This window comes from Drosophila sechellia, unplaced genomic scaffold, assembly GCF_004382195.2.
Source record: "Drosophila sechellia strain sech25 unplaced genomic scaffold, ASM438219v1 U_299, whole genome shotgun sequence".
Taxonomy (NCBI): Eukaryota; Metazoa; Arthropoda; class Insecta; order Diptera; family Drosophilidae; genus Drosophila; species Drosophila sechellia.
The window spans coordinates 20,001-28,664 of record NW_022611244.1 but is presented as its reverse complement, the minus strand read 5'-3'; positions in this window follow the sequence as shown (position 1 = coordinate 28,664).

The window sequence follows — 8,664 nt, the reverse complement described above, 5'->3', positions numbered from 1 at the left end:
AGGGTTGGTCTGCATTACAGAGCACGACCTTCGGGCATCAAGAATCTCATTATCTTCCTCTCCGGGGCCTGACGGGATAACTCCAAAAACAGCCAGGGAGGTGCCGTCAGGTATTATGTTGCGAATAATGAACCTAATTCTATGGTGCGGCAATCTACCACACTCTATCCGACTGGCCAGAACCGTCTTCATCCCGAAGACGGTGACGGCGAAGCGACCGCAAGACTTTCGTCCAATATCGGTGCCTTCAGTCCTGGTAAGACAGCTAAATGCAATATTGGCAACCCGGTTGAACTCATCAATCAATTGGGACCCGCGCCAGCGGGGCTTCTTACCTACCGACGGATGTGCCGATAACCGACGATAGTTGACTAGTCTTGAGGCATAGCCATAAGCACTTTAGATCTTGCTACATTGCAATATTTAGATGTAAGCAGGCATTCGCATTCTTTATCGCATGCATCTATATATGACACCTTACGTGCTTATGGTGCGCCAAAGGGCTTCGTTGACTACGTACAGAATACGTACGAGGGTGGCGGTACCAGTCTCAATGGGGACGGTTGGAGTTCAGAGGAATTCGTCCCTGCTAGAGGAGTGAAGCAGGGTGACCCTTTGTCTCCTATTCTATTTAACTTTGGTGAAGGACAGGGCTTACTTAGAAACCTACCCAGCGAAATTGGTGCCAGAGTCGGAAATGCCATTACTAACGCGGCCGCGTTTGCAGATGATTTGTACTATTTGCTGAAACTCGAATGGGACTTCAAGTATTGTTGGACAGAACGTTGATTTTCTATCTCTCGTCGGCCTCAAACTTAATGCCGACAAATGTTTTACCGTTGGCATTAAGGCCAGCCGAAACAGAAGTGTACCGTGCTAGAGGCACAGAGCTTTTACGTAGGCTCAAGGGAGATTCCATCATTGAAGCGAACGGACGAGTGGAAGTACTTAGGCATCAACTTCACTGCAACCGGAGGGTTCGATGCAATCCGGCCGAGGACATTGGTCCGAAGCTACAAAGATTGACAAAGGCCCCCCTCAAACCACAACAGAGGATGTTCGCCCTTAGGACTGTCCTTATCCCACAGCTCTATCACAAGTTAGCCCTTGGGAGTGTGGCGATAGGCATCCTACGAAAAACTGACAAACTAATACGATACTATGTTGCGAAGATGGCTAAATCTTCCGCTGGATGATATACCGATAGCATCATTCACGCACCCCCAAAAAGTGGAGGGTCTCGGAATTCCATCACTTAAGGGTAGCTCCAATGTTAAGGCTAAGACGTTTGAGTAATATTAAATGGCCTCACCTCACGCAAAACAGGTAGCCAGCTCTTTCCTCGAAGCAGAAAAACAACGGGCCCGAGATAGATTATTAGCAGAACAAAATGAATTGTTATCGCGTCCGGCAATAGAAAAATATTGGGCGAACAAATTGCTACCTCTCAGTTGATGGTAGCGATCCGTGAAGCAGGCCATTGGGGCCCGCAACACGGGTGGGTTATCAACCCACGCGTTTACTAACAGGAAAGGAATATATAGGACGGTATTCGTCTGCGATAAATGCCCTACCCACGAAGTCTCGTACTACAAGGGGAAGGCACGAATTGGAACGACAGTGTCGTGCAGGATGTGACGCTCCCGAAACAACAAACCATATTATGCAAAAATGTTACCGATCGCATGGGAGGCGCATAGCTAGACACAACTGCGTAGTAAATCGAATCAAGCGGGACTTGAGGAAGAGGCTGCGTAGTCATTGTTGAACCAAGTCTGCAGTGCGAATCCGGTCTTAATAAACCAGACCTGCGTGGCACTACGACAAAATCACATTGATGTGATCGACATACAAATTGTGACAGACGGACACTCTATGGATGATGCACACCAGCGCAAAATCAATAGATACGACAGACCGGACATACGAACTGAGTTGCGTCGCAGATTCGAAGCCGCAGGTGACATTGAATTCCATTCTGCCACCCTGAACTGGAGGGGGATCTGGAGTGGTCAATCCGTTAAAAGATTGATAGCGAAGGGTCTCCTCAGCAAATATGATAGTCATATCATTAGCGTCCAGGTTATGAGAGGCAGTCTCGGTTGTTTTAAACAGTTCATGTACCTGAGCGGGTTTTCCCGAGATTGGACTTAGCTAAAACGTTTGGTTCAAAACATTTGCTTGCTGTCTTGGCATAACATCAATAAAGGCATAAACATCGCAAATAATGGTAATATATAAATTGGCCTATGAGGATGGTTTTAGTACGTAGGCGTTGCGGAACTTCGGTTCAGATAGAGCAATGAATCGTGCATGCTAGGAAACTGAAGTGTTGACAGACCTAGTATCTTTCGATAGATTTCCATACCTCCGCGATCAAAAAAAAAAAAAAAAAAATAGCAAATGCCTCGTCATCTAATTAGTGACGCGCATGAATGGATTAACGAGATTCCTACTGTCCCTATCTACTATCTAGCGAAACCACAGCCAAGGGAACGGGCTTGGAATAATTAGCGGGGAAAGAAGACCCTTTTGAGCTTGACTCTAATCTGGCAGTGTAAGGAGACATAAGAGGTGTAGAATAAGTGGGAGATATTAGACCTCGGTTTGGTATCGTCAATGAAATACCACTACTCTTATTGTTTCCTTACTTACTTGATTAAATGGAACGTGTATCATTTCCTAGCCATTATACGGATATATTTATTATATCTTATGGTATTGGGTTTTGATGCAAGCTTCTTGATCAAAGTATCACGAGTTTGTTATATAATCGCAAACAAATTCTTTAATAAAACGATGCATTTATGTATTTTTGATTTGAAAATTTGGTATAACTCCAATTACTCAGGTATGATCCAATTCAAGGACATTGCCAGGTAGGGAGTTTGACTGGGGCGGTACATCTCTCAAATAATAACGGAGGTGTCCAAGGCCAGCTCAGTGCGGACAGAAACCACACATAGAGCAAAAGGGCAAATGCTGACTTGATCTCGGTGTTCAGTACACACAGGGACAGCAAAAGCTCGGCCTATCGATCCTTTTGGTTTAAAGAGTTTTTAACAAGAGGTGTCAGAAAAGTTACCATAGGGATAACTGGCTTGTGGCGGCCAAGCGTTCATAGCGACGTCGCTTTTTGATCCTTCGATGTCGGCTCTTCCTATCATTGTGAAGCAAAATTCACCAAGCGTTGGATTGTTCACCCATGCAAGGGAACGTGAGCTGGGTTTAGACCGTCGTGAGACAGGTTAGTTTTACCCTACTAATGACAAAACGTTGTTGCGACAGCATTCCTGCGTAGTACGAGAGGAACCGCAGGTACGGACCAATGGCACAATACTTGTTCGAGCGAACAGTGGTATGACGCTACGTCCGTTGGATTATGCCTGAACGCCTCTAAGGTCGTATCCGTGCTGGACTGCAATGATAAATAAGGGCAATTTGCATTGTATGGCTTCTAAACCATTTAAAGTTTATAATTTATTTTATAAACGACAATGGATGTGATGCCAATGTAATTTGTAACATAGTAAATTAGGAGGATCTTCGATCACCTGATGCCGCGCTAGTTACATATAAAAGCATTATTTAATACAATGACAAAGCCTAGAATCAATTGTAAACGACTTTTGTAACAGGCAAGGTGTTGTAAGTGGTTGAGCAGCTGCCATACTGCGATCCACTGAAGCTTATCCTTTGCTTGATGATTCGATAAATAAATGATTTTTTCCTGTAGCCAAACACCTCGTCATCAATTTAGTGACGCATATGATATTGTCCCTATCATATAATTAATATAAAGACTTTAATGGATTGTGTCAAGTTGCCAAACACCTCGTCATCAATTTAGTGACGCATATGATATTGTCCCTATCATATAATTAATATAAAGACTTTAATGAATTGTGTCAAGTGCCAAACACCTCGTCATCAATTTAGTGACGCATATGATATTGTCCCTATCATATAATTTTTGATATAAAGACTTTAAAGAATTGTATCAAGTTGCCAAACACCTCGTCATCAATTTAGTGACGCATATGATATTGTCCCTATCATATAATTAATATACAGACTTTAATGAATTGTGTCAAGTTGCCAAACACCTCGTCATCAATTTAGTGACGCATATGATATTGTCCTTATCATATAATTTTTGATATAAAGACTTTAAAGAATTGAATCAAGTTGCCAAACACCTCGTCATCAATTTAGTGACGCATATGATATTGTCCCTATCATATAATTAATATAAAGACTTTAATGGATTGTGTCAAGTTGCCAAACACCTCGTCATCAATTTAGTGACGCATATGATATTGTCCCTATCATATAATTAATATAAAGACTTTAATGAATTGTGTCAAGTTGCCAAACACCTCGTCATCAATTTAGTGACGCATATGATATTGTCCTTATCATATAATTTTTGATATAAAGACTTTAAAGAATTGTATCAAGTTGCCAAACACCTCGTCATCAATTTAGTGACGCATATGATATTGTCCCTATCATATAATTAATATAAAGACTTTAATGGATTGTGTCAAGTTGCCAAACACCTCGTCATCAATTTAGTGACGCATATGATATTGTCCTTATCATATAATTTTTGATATAAAGACTTTAAAGAATTGTATCAAGTTGCCAAACACCTCGTCATCAATTTAGTGACGCATATGATATTGTCCCTATCATATAATTAATATACAGACTTTAATGAATTGTGTCAAGTTGCCAAACACCTCGTCATCAATTTAGTGACGCATATGATATTGTCCCTATCATATAATTTTTGATATATAGACTTTAAAGAATTGTATCAAGTTGCCAAACACCTCGTCATCAATTTAGTGACGCATATGATATTGTCCCTATCATATAATTAATATAAAGACTTTAATGGATTGTGTCAAGTTGCCAAACACCTCGTCATCAATTTAGTGACGCATATGATATTGTCCTTATTATATAATTTTTGATATAAAGACTTTAAAGAATTGTATCAAGTTGCCAAACACCTCGTCATCAATTTAGTGACGCATATGATATTGTCCCTATCATATAATTAATATACAGACTCTAATGAATTGTGTCAAGTTGCCAAACACCTCGTCATCAATTTAGTGACGCATATGATATTGTCCCTATCATATAATTTTGATATAAAGACTTTAAAGAATTGTATCAAGTTGCCAAACACCTCGTCATCAATTTAGTGACGCATATGATATTGTCCCTTTCATATAATTAATATAAAGACTTTAATGGATTGTGTCAAGTTGCCAAACACCTCGTCATCAACTACTATATTATGGTTGCGCCGACCTCTCATATTGTATTCTCTTATGTGTTCATAGGATTTTGACAATTATACGAGTAAATTAAATAATATACATATGAAAATGATAATTATTATATGTATAAGGGAAAAAATGATGAAATATTCCCATATTATCTTAGTATTATAGAGGAAAGACCGTTGCCGACCTCTGATATTGTTCAAACTTATGTATTTATATGATTTTGGCAATTATATGAGTAAATTAAAAAATATACATATGAAAATGGTTAATTATTATATGTATATGGGAAAAAAATGCTAAGATATTCCCATATTCTCTTAGTATTATAGAGAAAAGCCATTTAAGTGAGAGGGTATAGTAGTGTAAACGACCGGAATTACGACAGAGGGTTCAAAAACTACTATAGGTAGGCAGTGGTTGCCGACCTCTCATATTGTTCAAAACTTATGTATTCATATGATTTTGGCAATTGTATGAGTAAATTAAATAATATACATATGAAAATGATTAATTATTATATGTATAAGGGAAAAAATGCTGAAATATTCCCACATTCTCTTAGTATTATAGAGAAAATCCATTATAGTGAGAGGGTATAGTAGTGTAACGACCGAATACGACAGAGGGTTCAAAAACTACTATAGGTAGGCAGTGGTTGCCGACCTCTCAATGTTCAAAACTTATGTATTCATATGAATTTGGCAATATATGAGTAAATTAAATAATATACATATGAAAATGATTAATTATTATATGTATAAGGGAAAAAATGCTGAAATATTCCCACATTCTCTTAGTATTATAGAGAAAATCCATTATAGTGAGAGGGTATAGTAGTGTAAACGACCGGAATTACGACAGAGGGTTCAAAAACTACTATAGGTAGGCAGTGGTTGCCGACCTCTCATATTGTTCAAAACTTATGTATTCATATGATTTTGCAATTATATGATTAAATTAAATAATATACATATGAAAATGGTTAATTATTATATGTATATGGGAAAAAATGCAGAGATATTCCCATATTCTCTTAGTATTATAGAGAAAAGCCATTTAAGTGAGAGGGTATAGTAGTGTAAACGACCGGAATTACGACAGAGGGTTCAAAAACTACTATAGGTAGGCAGTGGTTGCCGACCTCTCATATTGTTCAAAACTTATGTATTCATATGATTTTGGCAATTGTATGAGTAAATTAAATAATATACATACGAAAATGATTAATTATTATATGTATATGGGAAAAAATGCAGAGATATTCCCATATTCTCTTAGTATTATAGAGAAAAGCCATTTAAGTGAGAGGGTATAGTAGTGTAAACCACCGGAATTACGACAGAGGGTTCAAAAACTACTATAGGTAGGCAGTGGTTGCCGACCTCTCATATTGTTCAAAACTTATGTATTCATATGATTTTGGCAATTGTATGAGTAAATTAAATAATATACATATGAAAATGATTAATTATTATATGTATAAGGGAAAAAATGCTGAAATATTCCCACATTCTCTTAGTATTATAGAGAAAATCCATTATAGTGAGAGGGTATAGTAGTGTAAACGACCGGAATTACGACAGAGGGTTCAAAAACTACTATAGGTAGGCAGTGGTTGCCGACCTCTCATATTGTTCAAAACTTATGTATTCATATGATTTTGGCAATTATATGATTAAATTAAATAATATACATATGAAAATGGTTAATTATTATATGTATATGGGAAAAAATGCTGAGATATTCCCATATTCTCTTAGTATTATAGAGAAAAGCCATTTAAGTGAGAGGGTATAGTAGTGTAAACGACCGGAATTACGACAGAGGGTTCAAAAACTACTATAGGTAGGCAGTGGTTGCCGACCTCTCATATTGTTCAAAACTTATGTATTCATATGATTTTGGCAATTGTATGAGTAAATTAAATAATATACATATGAAAATGATTAATTATTATATGTATAAGGGAAAAAATGCTGAAATATTCCCACATTCTCTTAGTATTATAGAGAAAATCCATTATAGTGAGAGGGTATAGTAGTGTAAACGACCGGAATTACGACAGAGGGTTCAAAAACTACTATAGGTAGGCAGTGGTTGCCGACCTCTCATATTGTTCAAAACTTATGTATTCATATGATTTTGGCAATTATATGATTAAATTAAATAATATACATATGAAAATGGTTAATTATTATATGTATATGGGAAAAAATGCTGAGATATTCCCATATTCTCTTAGTATTATAGAGAAAAGCCATTATAGTGAGAGGGTATAGTAGTGTAAACGACCGGAATTACGACAGAGGGTTCAAAAACTACTATAGGTAGGCAGTGGTTGCCGACCTCTCATATTGTTCAAAACTTATGTATTCATATGAATTTGGCAATTATATGAGTAAATTAAATAATAAACATATAAAAATTAATATTTATTATATGTATAAAAAAAAAAATAATCATATTATATATGAATAATGGAAAAAAAATGAAATGTTCCTATAATCTCTTAATATATAAGAGAATAGACCGTATGTTGGGTGGCAAACGGAATTGAAAATACCCGCTTTGAGGACAGCGGGTTCAAAAACTACTATAGGTAGGCAGTGGTTGCCGACCTCCCGCATTATTCGAAATATTTATTTCGGATTATGTTTATATTGGTTACATAAAATAAAGTATATTATTATCCGTACAAATTTGTTTCTCAGTTCTATAGAACACGGGACTTGGCTCCGCGGATAATAGGAATATACGCTTTTTAGATAATATCGTTGAAACAAAAGTCAAGTTTCTATTATATATAGAATAACAAATCGTTTCCATATATTATCGTTAATTTTGGAGGCAGGCAAATATTAATTTATTACCTGCCGTATAGTTGGATTATTATATCGTTACGGTATAATACAAATATGGATTCTTATGAAAGAAATATAAAATTATATATTAAATGTGGAAATATTATCATATGCGCTTGGTTTTATGTTATATATTACCAGAGAGATATATGAAAAGAGATAAATTTTAAATTTATCTTCAAAATGCAAATGATTTAACTTAATATTTATATTGGTTAAACAAAAATTGTACATGTGTGGATACAATAATTATGTATGTTGGAAATAAAATGATATTTTATAATGAAATATGTATATATAAAAAGATAAAATTATAGAAACATATATATTACAATAATTATATGAAATTCTTGTTATATTGGTAAAACAAGTATAAATTAAAAATGAAAATATGGATTACGAATGCTATATAAAAATGGCCGTAATCGAATAGATTTTTTACTTATATTTATATATTTAAAATTTTACCCAAAGGCGAAATATTGAATTTTATTCAA